Below are 15900 nucleotides of genomic sequence, written 5' to 3'. Positions count from 1 at the left end.
AAACCTCAGTCCCACCAAAAATAAATAAATAAACAAAAATAAAAACACACCTGCTTCTTCCTGCTGCTTGGCCTTTGCTCTTTCTATAACCCCAACCTGAAACATGGTACCCCTATCCTCTCCATCTATTCCAACCTGACTTTCCAGCCCTCAACATGCACATATAACCTCCATCCCTCCACAACACTCTTCCCAGTCAGGACAACACATATCTTTCTGTCCTCTGAGCACCTCCAGCACTTACTGACTTGTCACTTAGTGAGTTGCACAACATATAATCCTCTGGGAAAATCCAAGCCTGGCTAAACAAAACTCTACCTACTCAGTGCTTGTATTTGAATTTGTCTGAGAATAAGCACAGAACCATTTTGACTGTCCTCAATTTACTTTTTTGTTTGTTTTTGTTTGGGCAGTACTGAAGTTTGAACTCAAGGCCTCTCACTAGTTAGGCAGGTGCTTTACCACTTGAGCCAAGCCTCCAGCCCTTATTTGCTTTGAGTTCTTTTTCAGGTAGGGTCTCTTGTTTTGCCCAGGGCCAGCCTGGAACCATGATCCTCCTAATCATGCCCCCTGTGTAGGTGGAATCACAGATGTGTACCACCTTGCCCAAATTATTGACTGAAATGAAGTCTCACTAACTTTTTTGCTCAGGCTGGCCTCAAATTGTGATCCTCACAATTTTCACAAGTAGTTGGAATTACAGCAGCGCCCAGTTGACAGTTCTCAATTTAAACTGTGACTTCTCTTAGTGACTCTTTCAAAAGCATTAACTTGGTTTTTATAGAAACAACAGTCATCTTTTTATATTTGTAGGCTTACCTGCTATTTCATTAAATAACTAAGTGTGGTAATAAATGCAATTGGCATAAACAGATTAGATTAGAAAGCTAACTCTTGGTAAGCATGTAAGTCAACTGAAGAGAACAGAAGTACCAGCTATAATGAGTAGCCTACTAGCGTAGTGTCCCAAACACCTGGTCCTCAGCCAGCATGTATTATAGAGGACAACCTTTGGTTCATCTGGCAGCCAATTAAGTGAGGGTCAGCTGACAGAATGCCTGTCGTACATGTACACGTGACAACTAGAGTCTATAAATGAGCAAGACAGGATTTACCTCCTATTACTTCTTTGTTTCCAATGCAAATAGTCTGTTTAAGCTACACTTATTGAATTTAATTTTTTAAGGATATGGAGAAACCTATCGGTTTTCTCCATGCTCGTTCACCATCTATTAGCCATGCTACCATTTTGGCTTCTTCTTCTTCCCATAAGATATTTATAGCATAAATATCAAGTTCTTTAAGATTAAGTGACTCACCCAGACAGTGTTTCTCAATCATTTGTTTTCATTATGGCCATGCCAGTAAAGAAGCTTTTCAGATATGTTTTCCTAATTGCCCACTATGGAATTTTAATGCCTAGTTATCTTGTGTATCTGTTTATGCCCTGGACATGCATATATGCTTTGCATATTAAAAATTAAGATCACATAGACACACAGAACCAATTTTCACTGCTGTGGGAGCAATACTGCCTCTGTTGAAGATGCATGGTTTAAAGCATAGGAAGTACAGTCTACACACGTTCTTACCTGTGGCTGACAAAATGGGATATCCTTTTTGAGGAAGTGTCTGCTTTAGTGGTAAAGCGGTCATTACTTTTTTTTCTTTTTGGGGGGTGGAGTTGGGAGAGTTTATGGTGACACTGTGGTTTAAACTCAGGGCTTCATGCTTGCAAAGCAGATACTCTACCACTTGAGCCATGCCTCCAGTACATTTTCCTGTGATTATTTTTGAAGATGGGGTCTTGTGTACTCTTTGCCCTGGCTAGCCTTGAACCTTGATCCTCCCAATCTCAGCCTCCCAAGTAAATAGGATTAAAGGTGTGAACCACTGGTGCTCAGCACTACTTCTATTTTTTCATTTCTTTTGTTCTGCCTTACTTAACTTGCTTTCTTTGTTCGTTTGTTCAATTGAGCTATTTTTATTAAAATGGTAAGCAATTCTTTAACACCAGACTAGGACTGAAGAGAACATTTTGTTTCATTTTTAAAAAGTATAATATTAAACAACCATAGCAAATAAACTTTTCCTTTTCAGATTATTAGCAGTTTCTTTGATCTGAGAAATAAAAATATCTGTGAACAGTATTACCTAGAGTTGCCATACCACTTCACACGACCGCTCACCTCCATCCTGGTTTAATGTCACAGCATATGTGTTATTAATATTAGCAGTACAGTTCAGATAGTCACATTATAGAACTCAGGTAGAAAGGAAAGAAAGAAAAAAAAAAGAGAGAACAAGCTGGGAAAAAAAATAATACCGGGGGTGGCTTCTGCTTTATATCTAGACATTCCAAAGGGAATTATGAAACATCAATTTAATAACAGCATATTGTCCTACTATTTTAAGGAAGTTAGTTTACTCTTCCAATGTTCACATCTACTACTGAAAATTCAGGTCATTTTCTTAGATCTGGAGCCAGAAAAATATATATATGCTATTCTGTGTATAATTATTTCCTTAGCTTCTGAAAGTAATCTTCCTGACATTTAGAGAACAGTAAAAATTACTGTTGCTTTTATTTTCTTCCTCTGCATCTGTCTGTCCTTTCATAGTCTTAATGATTGTAGATACTGGTAATTTTTAGAACTTCAAAATGTCTGTGCAAAATTGGATTTGACTCACTAGGTAATGTGAACTAAAATAGTTGTTTCAATGTTTTTTACCTACATTGTTTCTTTTGTTAGAACTGAAAATTATATACATACAAACTAATTTGTACAATATGTCTTCCTCCATCAGTCTACACTCCACAAGAACCAGTGTCTTGTCTAATTTGCTCACCACTTGCATCCATGACAAACACAGGAACTGTACATGTTAGCTGCTCAATACATTTGTGTTGAACCATTGAATATATTGGACAGGAAAAAGGATATTTTGACCTAATATTTTTCTCAATGCAAAATGATGCTGTGGAAACATCTGTTTCTTTATCTCATCTGATTCCTTTCCTTATCTATCCTATGCTGTGCTAAACAGAGACTATTAAGACATAGTCCTGGCCATAAGTGACCCACAAACTATAAGGGGAAACAAATATAAACCAGTAAATTACCATACCATGAGATATGAGAAATAATATCTATGCAAGGGGAAAAGACAGAGGTAGCAATCCAGCTGTGTCTTATTCAAGTCAGAATTGTATCCTGGCGGGCAACCATCTAAGGGTAGAAAAAAATAAATGATTCAGAACTGAACTTTGTTTTGTTTTGCAACAGGATCATTGAAAATGAAGCCAAACTAAATTGAGAACTTTATCCATCTAACCCCATTAAGATCTTGGTTTAAGTATCAAGAAATCTCCTCTGATCCCTTTACACACACACACACACACACACACACGTACACACACTCACTCACTCACTAGGTTAGGTAGCTTGCTGTACCCTTACACTGAACTAGAAAGGTCCATGAGACCAAAGAACATCTGGTCTACTGAATATTATATCTCCAGAGCCTGGAATTATTTCTGACATATGGTGGGTGCTTAGTAAACATTTGATGAATAAAATCTCCCTTGCACTGTATTTATTTTTCTCTTTTCAAACCAATTTGTCTTATCCTTCCATTCAATAAATAGAAAAAGTATTTCCCCTCCCCAAATAATGTTATTTGCCTTTTCTTTCAAGGTGATTATTTTCCAGACATCGTGAGTTAATAACTGGAGGTGAACTGCATTTTACTCATCTGTACCCTGGGAGGAATTGGACCTGAAGAGTTATAAGTTGCTGCTTCCTCCATCCTGCCAGGTAGACAGAACTGGTTCTATTCATAGGCTTCCAGAATTGTTTCCCCACAGGGTTTCTCCACAGCTCATATGCACACAATATCCAGACGATTTGGGCTAAAAGAAGACTTTCTTTTGGAGAGTAGTTAAAGATTAATGTCTTTAAGCCACTGGAAAAGGTCAGCATTCACTTTCTGTGTCCAAGATTAATTCTTGCCTTCTCTTTCTCTAAAGGAAGGAATAGAAAGAGGAGAACACGATCCTGGTTTAAGGCTTAGAGTTACCCAAATATTTAAAAATAGAGCTTTAGGAAGGACCCTGAAAGAGCCACTAGTCCTAAGGTACCAAGTACTGAGGCCAATGGATCTGGTGTTTTGTCCTTCCTCAAGCCATCTGGCAGCCAGAAAGTGATATTTTAAGTCTTGGCAAGGCATGTGACAACCTCAAAAACTACACCCTTTGAATTTTTGCCGCCTCTGCCAACCTGGGGCAAATCTGACCCGGGGCAAGAATAAGGGCTGTGCTGCAGCCATGCCAGCACCACTGAAATGCTGTTGACTTTTTTAAAAACACACATGATTGGGATAAGTTCCTTATTCTTTTACTTACTAAATGTTCTGCTGAAACTGGAAAAGTCAGTCAAACTTGGATGTTTCCAACTGCCCAGATGTGTCCTAAATACAGCCTAGATGTCAGGAAGAAGCTTGATTCAAATATGGGATATTTTTTCACTGTAGAAATAGCTTTTCTGAATTATACAGTCTTTCACATGACCCTTGGAGGAAACAGGAAAAATATACTTACCAAGAAGAGATAATATTGGTTCCCATAAATATTGACTAAAAAGTAGACATAGAATTAAAGAAAAAAGTTTCAAAGTTTACCTAATAGTATCCTTTTCAAACACACTTTTAAAATGACTACTAAAGAAAATATAGGGATATTGGGTATAGATTTTCTGTTTTAGTTGCAACACATAAAATATACCAATTGTAGCAACTAATATAACTGAAAGCTCCTGAAATTTCCTGTTGGTTCCAACTAGAACTAAAGATTACTTTTAGTTTCCTTAAGATAAAGTAGCTCAGAATTTTGAAAAGTGAATAGCATTTCAAAGGAGGTACCATACCCACTGCACAGTCCTCGTTCCTTGTCCCAAGTCAGACTTGCCCATGTTGGCAGAGGACGCTGACCTTCAAAAGTTTTTTAGCTGTCAAGTTAACTCAAATTTAAGGTAATAATCACTCAAATTTAAGACCTTATTAGGTCCTAGGTTGGCAGCTATTGGTAGACTGCTAGGTTCTAGTACCAATTCTGCCACTTTCTATTCACTTGAAAAGCAGAACAAAATCCTCACTACAAAACAAGAAGGCTTATGTTAGTGAATTAGTTTGATGTAGCCATTCCACAATGTATAATACATTTATCATTTGTACACCAAAAAATATATAATTTTTATTTGCAAATAAAACTAAATAAAAATAGACAAAGGAGCTGGGGATGTGGCTCAATGGTAGAGTGCCTGCCTAGCAAGCATGTGGCCCTGAGTTCAAAACCCAATACTACTAAAAATAGACCAAGGAATATCTCTGAGATTCCTCTTCTATCAGTGTCCCATCTGCAGTCCCCATAACTATTTTGGAGACAAATCACAGAAGCACTAGGCCAATGATCTACCTAGATACACCATGTAGCAATTTTTCTCCTGGAATTTTGTAACTTTCTCTGGAACTTTGTGAGCCTAGAAAAATTTGCTACTTTGTATTTTATGTTTTTGTTGCTTGGTGTTGATAGGTTGTTTGTTTCTGCTTTTTGTTTTTGCCAGGATGAGTGTTAAATGGAAGACAGGAAATACTGAAAATATATCAGTTAATGTCTCAACTATGTCAGACCACACAAATGATATGTGCATATGGATTCGCAATGGACTATTTTATAGCAATAGAAATGTACAAACTACTGCTGTACCCCACAGCATGGATGAACCTCATAAAAATAATGTTGAAAGAAGTCAGACATAAGAGTTCATATGAGGTTCAAATTGGGGAAAACTTACTAATAATGATAGCTAATTAGTACTTTTGAGAGGGTTAGTAGCTGATAAGTGGGGTTTCTAGGGTACTAGTAATATTCTATTTCTTGATCAAGATGGATGTAACATGGGTTTTATCCCCTTTTTGAAATGTTTCAAATTGTATAGTTATGATTCATTCACTTCTCTATATGTATATGTGAAATCAATTTTATTTAAATAATAATGACTAATTGTGAGGATTAAAAGCAAGGTGGAACTAAAATCCTAGATAGCAATAAATAACATGTAATATGGGGTGGGTTATCAAAATTCAAGTATTCTATAGTGCTAACATTGCTCTGAGGGAGTATACGAACATTTTTTAATGTTAGACTTTGTTAAGTAGGCATGCTAAAATTTCAAAAGTAACTGGTAAATAATGAAAAAAGCATAGAAAATTTTTACACAAAGAGGAGAAATGTTTCTTTTTTTACTATTTTTATTAGCATACCTTAACAGTATAAGGGGGGTTTGTTGCAATAATTCCATAGATGCATACAGTGTACTTTGAGGAGTACAAAAGAAGGATAAAAGGTCAAGAAACTAAACAAAATGGTGAGAGAGTGGTCAGAGGGATAGATTTCAAGTCTAGCTTTCAAGTCTAGATTGGCTGAGGACATGGTACTGGGGGAGCAAGGGGTGTGGGCATTTCCTAGGTGTAAGTGGTCCAGGTTCTAGGCAAATTGAACAAAGAATTGGACAAAACACACAGAAGTAGCAAGCAAAGCATAGATGTATTGAAAGTGAAAGACATTCCCACCTGAGCAAAGAAGGTCAGGTGCAGATTCACCTGTTCATGCCTTCCGCACATCTCCAAAGGGAGATGAAAGGGATCTCAAGAGGGGCACTTCTCTTAAGAGTGACAGTTTTGATTGATTGACAAAAGGATGTTAAATAACTTATTTTTGGCTGTACATGCTCCTTCCCATAATGCATTCTGTTATGATTACAGGCATGAGATGCTGTCCATAAGTATGAAGCTTTTAGTGGGCAGGAGAGGGGTGCAGCATGGGAGTCTCAAAAGAAAGATCACCTCAGGGCTGGTTTCTCAGCCCTCAGCACCTGCACTAGTTCCAGTACATTTCCCGCTATGCAAACATCCTCCCTTATCATGATACAGTAGCCATCTAGTTGACCACAAAAAAAGGGGCTTCCAAGAATATTCTCACCCAAATGCTTCCTGAAGGGGGCATGCCCTAGGCGGGACTTTTATATTTTATCTGGTCAGTCTCTACCCCCTCCTGATCAACCTGTACTTCCCTATTCTCCTGCCTCAATTTGGGTCTCATCAAATTTAAAATTAAATCTAAATAGACCATTACTTCTTTGTTTCATCTTGTCCAACTCCCTTACTATAAATAACTTATAGGGTTCTGCAAGGCATAAGTAATTCACAGCTCACAGCAGTGTCCTCCAGAGTTGAAGTGTGTCTTAGAAAGTTAGCAATGTTTAAACTAGTCAACCTTGAATTCCACTTTAGAATTGTGCAGGTGAGGCCAACAGTAAAACCAGACATCCAGTCTGCAACTAAAATCTCATTGGCTCTTAGGTCAATGAGGGCACAGAAATATAAAATACACCTAAATGACCTTTGACATTTTATGAACCAAGATGTAACACACATTTACTTTGGTAAAGTTCATTTCTGTTTTCTGCATTATATACCACTGATGTGAGGAAAAACAACCATTGCAATGTTTGCAAGGTACATTAAGTGGAAACTTAATTCTAGGTTCAGTACAGTAAGCACATGGCTATTAACTTCTTTTTTTTTTTTTTTTTTTTTTTTTTTTTTTTTTGAATGTTTATGCCCACCCCCATTCGTATGTTTTATTTTATTTTATTTTATTTTTTTTTCATTTTTCTTTTATTATTCATATGTGCATACAAGGCTTGGTACTTCTTAAGGGGGGTATTTATCAGCTTTCTGTTGCTATGACAAAATACCTGACACAATCACTTACAGGAGAAAGGTCATTCTGGCTCACAGTTTCAGAGGTTTTGGTCCATGGTCATATGGCAGTGTTGTTTATGGGCCCACGGTGAGGCACAACATCATGGCAAGGAGCACATGGTAAAGCACAGGCTGCTCACCTCATTGTAGCTTGGAAGCAGACAGAAAAAGAGGCTTGAGGACAAGATATAACCCCCAAAAGCCCACTCCCTTCAACTAGATCCCACCTCCTAAATTTCTATCATCTCCCATCAGTCCATCAAATGATGGACCCATTAGTGGGTTAATTCACTGATGAAGTCAGAGTCCTCGTGATCCAATCCCTTCTCAAAAGCCCATCAGCTAGCAACCAAACCTTTAACACAGATCTTTGGGGGACACTTTAGACCCAATGAGCTTCGATCTACTGAAATCTTTTCAATATTTAAAGTCTCAGTGCATATGGCATGTCCTCCTGAAGCCTTCTCAAACAAAATGGACCACTGTTTCTCTGCATTTCCTTTTCACATTAGTAGTATGGTTAATGTATCAGTTACTCTCTTCTGCTCATAATATAATTACTCACAGAAATTCTCAACTCTCTTTAAATTATGAACACCTTGGGGATAAGAGACACTCTTGAACTCACTCCCAGAATATAGCACACTATACTGTATAGAGGAAGGGGCAATAAATGTTGAATAAAGATAGTTGATTCTTCTCCAAGATAAACAAATTCCATGGACGTTTCCATTTTCTCCTTTAAGCCAAAGAGGTTGTTTGGCCTAATAGTTCCAGGTAGACATAGGAGAATGAATCCAGAACATGCTACCATCATCTCTCAACTCAGAAGAGTAGAAAATGCCAATAAATGTACGAAGATTCAGATCAGTGTATTTTGATATCGCCTCCTAATATTTGCTTTAATTAGAGACAAGTTTGACACATACACACCCCATTTTTAATAATTTGCTATAAGTAAATCCTTGAGGAGTCATCAAACCCATACTTATCCTCCAAGTATTTCTAAACTACCCAGAAATGTGCCAATATTAAGGACTATCCTAGTATATGTATTTCTTATGACAACAGCTATCAAAAATTGGGACACCAGCACTATGCCAAATTAGAATGTTAGCAAAATATTGTCCTCTTTTTCACCTTCATCTGAGAGGGAAGATGTATAGTCAAGAGCCATAATCTCGCTGGCTGTCAGAGTAACTTGTCAAGACTCCCAGGTTAGGGTTAGGTTGTTACTTTACTGTAGTAGACCTTAGACAATGCAAAACCTACAGGAACATGTTCGAGCCCATTGTTGTTAAAAATAATATTAAATGTGTTTAGGCAACAGAATTAAAATCTAAATGCCAGAATCCAAGTCTTAAGCCTGCAGCTCCTGTTTTCTGTGTCATAGCAAAGTAATTTACCCTCCAAGTAAAACAATCATCTATTTTCTAGATCAGTGGTTCTCAAAGTATGAGGTTCCTAAACCAGCAGCATCAATTATCACCTGGGAGTTTGTTAGACATGCAAATTCTCAGCCACACCCTCCATCTACTAAAGCAGAAACTCCAGGTGTAGGCCCAGCAATCATGTTTGAACAAGCCTTCCAGGAGATTCTGATGCACAGTGAGGTTTGACAACCACAGCTCTATGTGGTGTGTGTGGACCTGTGCCTGTGCATTCACTCCCCCTGGGAGCTTGTCGGAAATTCAGAATTTCAGGCCTCAACCCTATGGAATCAGAAACTGCATTTTAACAAGCTCTCCAGGTGATTTGCACATACATTAAAGTTTGGGAAGCACAATCAAGTATGAAATTGACAAAGTTAATCTGAATAATTAAATAATTAAGTTAATATAGCACCATGAAATTTGCAGTGCACTCTCTAGTACCTTCCTCATCTAATCTTCTCAATAACCTTGTAGATCACATACACGGTGACTTCCATCTTACACATGAGACACAAGGAGGATGGGTAATTGACCAGATATCACAAAGACAGCAAAGGAGCCAGGATTAGACTCAGGCAATTAGGCTCTTAAATGTAAGCTTCTAGCCACCACCTCTACCAAGTCATTTTCACTGTAGTAACTCCAGGGATTTTTTTTTCTTTTTTTTTCACATCACACTGCCTCTCTTAACAGCAATTTCATTCATAGTAACCAATAAAGTCTTCTTAAAACTAAAAATAATATATGGGCCTATTTTAGTTGAACAAATATTTATTATGGTCTATTTTATAACAGACAGCCTTGAACTGGTAGAGCTTATAGTGCAAAGTTAATAAGTGTAGGTACTCCATAAATATTTGCTGAAGTAATGAATCAGTGAATAATTTCATTACAAAATGCTAAATTAAACAGGAGCACAGAAGAGATACCTATTTATATTCTGTGGCCTAAGACATTGACTGCAAATGATGAATGCTGGGCTGGACCTAAAAAGAGAAATTGTCAAAGAATAAGGAAAAGAGAACTCCAGTCATGCTAAAGAGCTGGCGCTTTATCTGAGGATGATGAAGAATCACTGAAGTATTTAAGAGAAGGATAAAGATACTCAAATAGCTATGTGTGAACACATATAACTAAATGGAAATACACAAAAAAATCAAAATATTAAGAATACAGCTCCCCCAAAACCATAGAAGTCTAAAGTCAGCATTTAGATTATTGATAATTATATTCTGGCAGAATATCTGGATGAATGGTTTGTCTATATAGGAATAAACAAAAAGGGCTTATTTTAATAGTCTTAGGTGCCTACAGTGGTGAGAGAATCCAAAAGAACTAGAATTACTGATGAGACCTGAGAACCTTCAGGGGGGAAAAAAAAAACCTCCATTAGTTTCAGTATCAGCTCTTAGAAAAAGTCATAGAAAATAGGGATCAAAGGGCTAAATTAGAGTGACACACCAATTTTCTTTTTCCATACATAGGACACCACCATTAAAATGTCTACACTTGAGAATTCCCCAGAATATGGTCTTCCTCTCCTCTCTTTTTTTTTTTTTTTTTTTTTTCATTTTTCTTTTATTATTCATATGTGCATACAAGGCTTGGTTCATTTCTCCCCCCTGCCCCCACCCCCTCCCTTACCACCCACTCCACCCCCTCCCGCTCCCCCCCTCAATACCCAGCAGAAACTATTTTGCCCTTATCTCTAATTTTGTTGTAGAGAGAGTATAAGCAATAATAGGAAGGAACAAGGGGTTTTGCTGGTTGAGATAAGGATAGCTATACAGGGCATTGACTCACATTGATTTCCTGTGTGTGGGTGTTACCTTCTAGGTTAATTCTTTTTGATCTAACCTTTTCTCTAATTCCTGGTCCCCTTTTCCTATTGGCCTCAGTTGCTTTAAGGTATCTGCTTTAGTTTCTCTGCGTTAAGGGCAACAAATGCTAGCTAGTTTTTTAGGTGTCTTACCTATCCTCACCCCTCCCTTGTGTGCTCTCGCTTTTATCATGTGCTCATAGTCCAATCCCCTTGTTGTGTTTGCCCTTGATCTAATGTCCACATATGAGGGAGAACATACGATTTTTGGTCTTTTGAGCCAGGCTAACCTCACTCAGAATGATGTTCTCCAATTCCATCCATTTACCAGCAAATGATAACATTTCGTTCTTCTTCATGGCTGCATAAAATTCCATTGTGTATAGATACCACATTTTCTTAATCCATTCGTCAGTGCTGGGACATCTTGGCTGTTTCCATAACTTGGCTATTGTGAATAGTGCCGCAATAAACATGGATGTGCAGGTGCCTCTGGAGTAACAGTCTTTTGGGTATATCCCCAAGAGTGGTATTGCTGGATCAAATGGTAGATCGATGTCCATCTTTTTAAGTAGCCTCCAAATTTTTTTCCAGAGTGGTTGTACTAGTCTACATTCCCACCAACAGTGTAAAAGGGTTCCTTTTTCCCCGCATCCTCGCCAACACCTGTTGTTGGTGGTGTTGCTGATGATGGCTATTCTAACAGGGGTGAGGTGGAATCTTAGTGTGGTTTTAATTTGCATTTCCTTTATTGCTAGAGATGGTGAGCATTTTTTCATGTGTTTTCTGGCCATTTGAATTTCTTCTTTTGAGAAAGTTCTGTTTAGTTCACATGCCCATTTCTTTATTGGTTCATTAGTTTTGGGAGAATTTAGTTTTTTAAGTTCCCTGTATATTCTGGTTATCAGTCCTTTGTCTGATGTATAATTGGCAAATATTTTCTCCCACTCTGTGGTTGTTCTCTTCAGTTTAGAGACCATTTCTTTTGATGAACAGAAGCTTTTTAGTTTTATGAGGTCCCATTTATCTATGCTATCTCTTAGTTGCTGTGCTGCTGGGGTTTCATTGAGAAAGTTCTTACCTATACCTACTAACTCCAGAGTATTTCCTACTCTTTCTTGTATCAACTTAAGAGTTTGGGGTCTGATATTAAGATCCTTGATCCATTTTGAGTTAATCTTGGTATAGGGTGATATACATGGATCTAGTTTCAGTTTTTTGCAGACTGCTAACCAGTTTTCCCAGCAGTTTTTGTTGAAGAGGCTGCTATTTCTCCATCGTATATTTTTAGCTCCTTTGTCAAAGATAAGTTGCTCATAGTTGTGTGGCTTCATATCTGGATCCTCTATTCTGTTCCACTGGTCTTCATGTCTGTTTTTGTGCCAGTACCATGCTGTTTTTATTGTTATTGCTTTGTAATATAGTTTGAAGTCAGGTATTGTGATACCTCCTGCATTGTTCTTTTGACTGAGTATTGCCTTGGCTATTCGTGGCCTCTTGTGTTTCCATATAAATTTCACAGTAGATTTTTCAATCTCTTTAATGAATGTCATTGGAATTTTGATGGGAATTGCATTAAACATGTAGATTACTTTGGGGAGTATCGACATTTTTACTATGTTGATTCTACCAATCCATGAGCATGGGAGATCTCTCCACTTTCTATAGTCTTCCTCAATCTCTTTCTTCAGAAGTGTATAGTTTTCCTTGTAGAGGTCTTTCACATCTTTTGTTAGGTTTACACCTAGGTATTTGATTTTTTTTCCTCTCTTTTTCCTTTCTCTCCTATTTTGGCTTTTATTTTACTTTATTTTTTTTTTTAATTTTTTTTTCTTTTTTCTTTTTTTTTTTTTTCATTTTTCTTATTCATATGTGCATACAAGGCTTGGTTCATTTCTCCCCCCTGCCCCCACCCCCTCCCTTACCACCCACTCCACCCCCTCCCTCTCCCCACCCCTCAATACCTAGCAGAAACTATTTTGCCCTTATTTCTAATTTTGTTGTAGAGAGAGTATAAGCAATAATAGGAAGGAACAAGGGTTTTTGCTGGTTGAGATAAGGGTAGCTATACAGGGCATTGACTCACATTGATTTCCTGTGCATGGGTGTTACCTTCTAGATTAATTCCAGAATTTATTGTATCATCTGTTGGATGCCTCAGGTTATTTCCTCAACAAAGAAACCAAACTTTCTTAAGTTCTTTTTTTTGTCCCCTTTAGCTTTTTTTGAGACAGGGTCTCACAATGTAGCCCAGGCTGGCCTCAAACTCATGATCCTTTTGCCTTGGCCTCCCAAATTCTGGAACTCCCAAGTGCTAGAATTATAGACATGTACCACGAGGCTTTCTCAATTCTTTCTTAATATACTACCAGCTTTCTTAAATTCTTTAGTAGGGGTCCAGTATTAAAAGTGTTTCTTTTGAGGTGTTTTGTAAAGATCAAATGGTTCAGAAGAAAATTGTTCTCATTCTTAGCCACTCAACCCAAAATTCAGACTGAGAAGCCTTTCGTCAACAGGATGTTTTAGAAACTGCGGTGGAACCCACAAGCCCAGCATCGCGCAGTTGGGAACACAGGGACAGTGTTTCCTCCCTGTCCAGACACCACCGTGAACTCAAAAAAGAGGTATGACCCAAAATATCAGGGTTACTTTCAGCCCAGCAGAGATCAAAGTAACTCTCCTGAGATGCACCCTCAAGTCCCCAGCCTATCCTTACAGAACAGCAGCAGCAGCTGGCATGACTCCAGAAGGAAAAGAGCCCTTAGGTGGGTGGGGAATGGCTGCCCAATTCCTGTGGAGAGCACATGAAAGCAACTCAGGAATGTCCAACCACTTGCCTTGTTTTCCCTTAGATTTCTTTCATCCACATTTGGCATCCCCAGCCAAAAAAATGATAATCTATCACCCAAATATTTTAGTGAAATATTTTCAAGGACAGACTCAGAGTGGTGGAACTACTTTACACCAAACAATATAGCAATGAGAAATCCCATTTCAATTGCTCCTTGTATAAAGACTTAGTTCAGAGGTGGGGATGTGGCATAAGTGATAGGCTTGCCTAGCAAGTGGAAGGTCCTGAGTTCAATTCCCCGTACTAAAAAAACCAAAGAGCTCCAAGATCAAGTCTTGAGATTCTTCGTCATAAAAATGTGAACTTCATTGAGGAGAATTTTGATGAACAAATGCTAATTGTGTATAAATTTCTATCATTTTAGTATAAATATTTCATGTATATATTATCACAGGTTTAATTATATGAGCAGGTAAAAATACCCAGTTATGGATCTATTTTTAAACTACCTATGATTTTTTTTCTATTTTACAAATTATTAATGTCAAATGAAGTTTAAAGAGCATATCAAGATTGTCCACATCATACAAAAGTACTATTTCTTGCCATTACCCCTAAATTTTAGAGAGCTAAGAAGCACTTTTTATTATTAATGGATAAACAGCATTTGATAAATATTATCCACTTGGTTTCCTACCCTTTAGAAAGCCACAAACATACATTTCGGTTTTTTCCTCTTTGTTTTAACATCTCTTGGTCCATAAAAAGTAGGTTATTGAAGAGATTATTATACTCACAATACATTTTTTTTAAATTATTTTTTATTTTTAAAGTATTTTTATTATTCACATGTGCATGCAATGCTTGGGTCATTCCTCCCCCCTGCCCCCACCCCCTCCCTTACCACCCACTCCGCCCCCTCCCTTTCCCCCACCCCTTTGATATCTGGCAGAAACTATTTTGCCCTTATCTCTAATTTTGTTGAAAAGAGAGTATAAGCAATAATAGGAAGGAACAAGGGTTTTTTGCTACATAACTCTGCCTTTTTTTTAAGCATCACATCCAATTTTATTAGCATATCATAGTTGTACAGGGGGATACATTGTGACATTCATATATACAATACATTTTTTAAATGCTTTTGACCACTAAAATAAGAAGCTCTAAACTGACAATTGCTGTACCACATCAAGTGACTGATCACTTAAGAGTGACATCTTGTTTCTGTGAGCACAGTCTAAACATGGACTATGTGAAATCATGGTTATCCCCATAATGGTGGAAGCTAAATGCTCCTCCTCTATTTCCCGGCTCAGAAAAAGATATGCAAGAATCAGGCAAGCCTCTCCTTGTGGGCTCTCAATTCTATCTTCTCCCACCTCCTCTGGGAGCTTTTGAGCCATCCCTTATTCCAACCCCACTCTCACCCCCACCCACAGATCAATGCAAAGGCCTAAATCATATAGCTGTCTTCTCTCAACCCTCGGCTACTTCTTCATTTCTCTCTTCTCTTTATGAAATCTCTTGAAATCTAGACTCAGACTACACTTTCTCACTTATCCCGTAACCACAGACCCAAACATTCTTTTCTCAAAGACACTAACATCTTACCGATCAAATCCACTAGCTCCCTTTCCAGTCTTCATTCCCATCTGCTTTTCTTGTGATCTGAAACTGATGCCTCATGTCATCCTTAGTAAGTTTCCTTGCACTGTTTCTCTGACTCTAGCTTCTCTATCGCTGTCTACCTTGCAGGCTCCACTTTCTCTTCTTGTTTTAGGAGTAAAGGCATTTGCATGGATCTGTTCTGAACACGCCATCATTCCATCCCCTGAGTTTGTTTGCCTGGAATTTGGTTATCATATAGACCCACATGACTTACCAGTTCTCTGTTCAAATGTCATTTTATTAGAAATCCTTCTTTCTCTATGAATTAGCACTTCCTTCCACACCCCCTGTCACTCTCTGGTCCCTTTTCTCTGACATGTTGTATATTTATTTGTATATTTGTTTATCATTTGCCCCTTCCACTA

General features: G+C 37.8%; 1 protein-coding gene and 1 long non-coding RNA gene across 20 annotated transcripts in view; one reads left to right on the top strand and one right to left on the bottom strand.

Moving 5' to 3' along the window:
• Cd28 (CD28 molecule) overlaps nucleotides 1-15900 on the bottom strand; it is a 162456-nt gene that overhangs the window by 60396 nt on the left and 86160 nt on the right. The window lies entirely within an intron of this gene.
• The window catches only part of LOC141422622 (uncharacterized), a 105318-nt gene that overhangs the window by 4956 nt on the left and 84462 nt on the right, over nucleotides 1-15900 (top strand). For 5 of the 6 annotated variants that reach the window (XR_012447361.1, XR_012447360.1, XR_012447358.1 and 2 more), the window contains exons 2-3: nucleotides 3699-3818; nucleotides 13550-13700. This is a non-coding gene — a long non-coding RNA (uncharacterized lncRNA). The remainder of the gene's footprint in view (nucleotides 1-3698; nucleotides 3819-13549; nucleotides 13701-15900) is intronic. The other variant, XR_012447357.1, reaches the window with a different exon arrangement.

Source organism: Castor canadensis, chromosome 4 (genome assembly GCF_047511655.1).
Source record: "Castor canadensis chromosome 4, mCasCan1.hap1v2, whole genome shotgun sequence".
Taxonomy (NCBI): Eukaryota; Metazoa; Chordata; class Mammalia; order Rodentia; family Castoridae; genus Castor; species Castor canadensis.
Note: the sequence above shows the minus strand (reverse complement) of the source record. Positions and strands in the feature narration are given on the sequence as shown.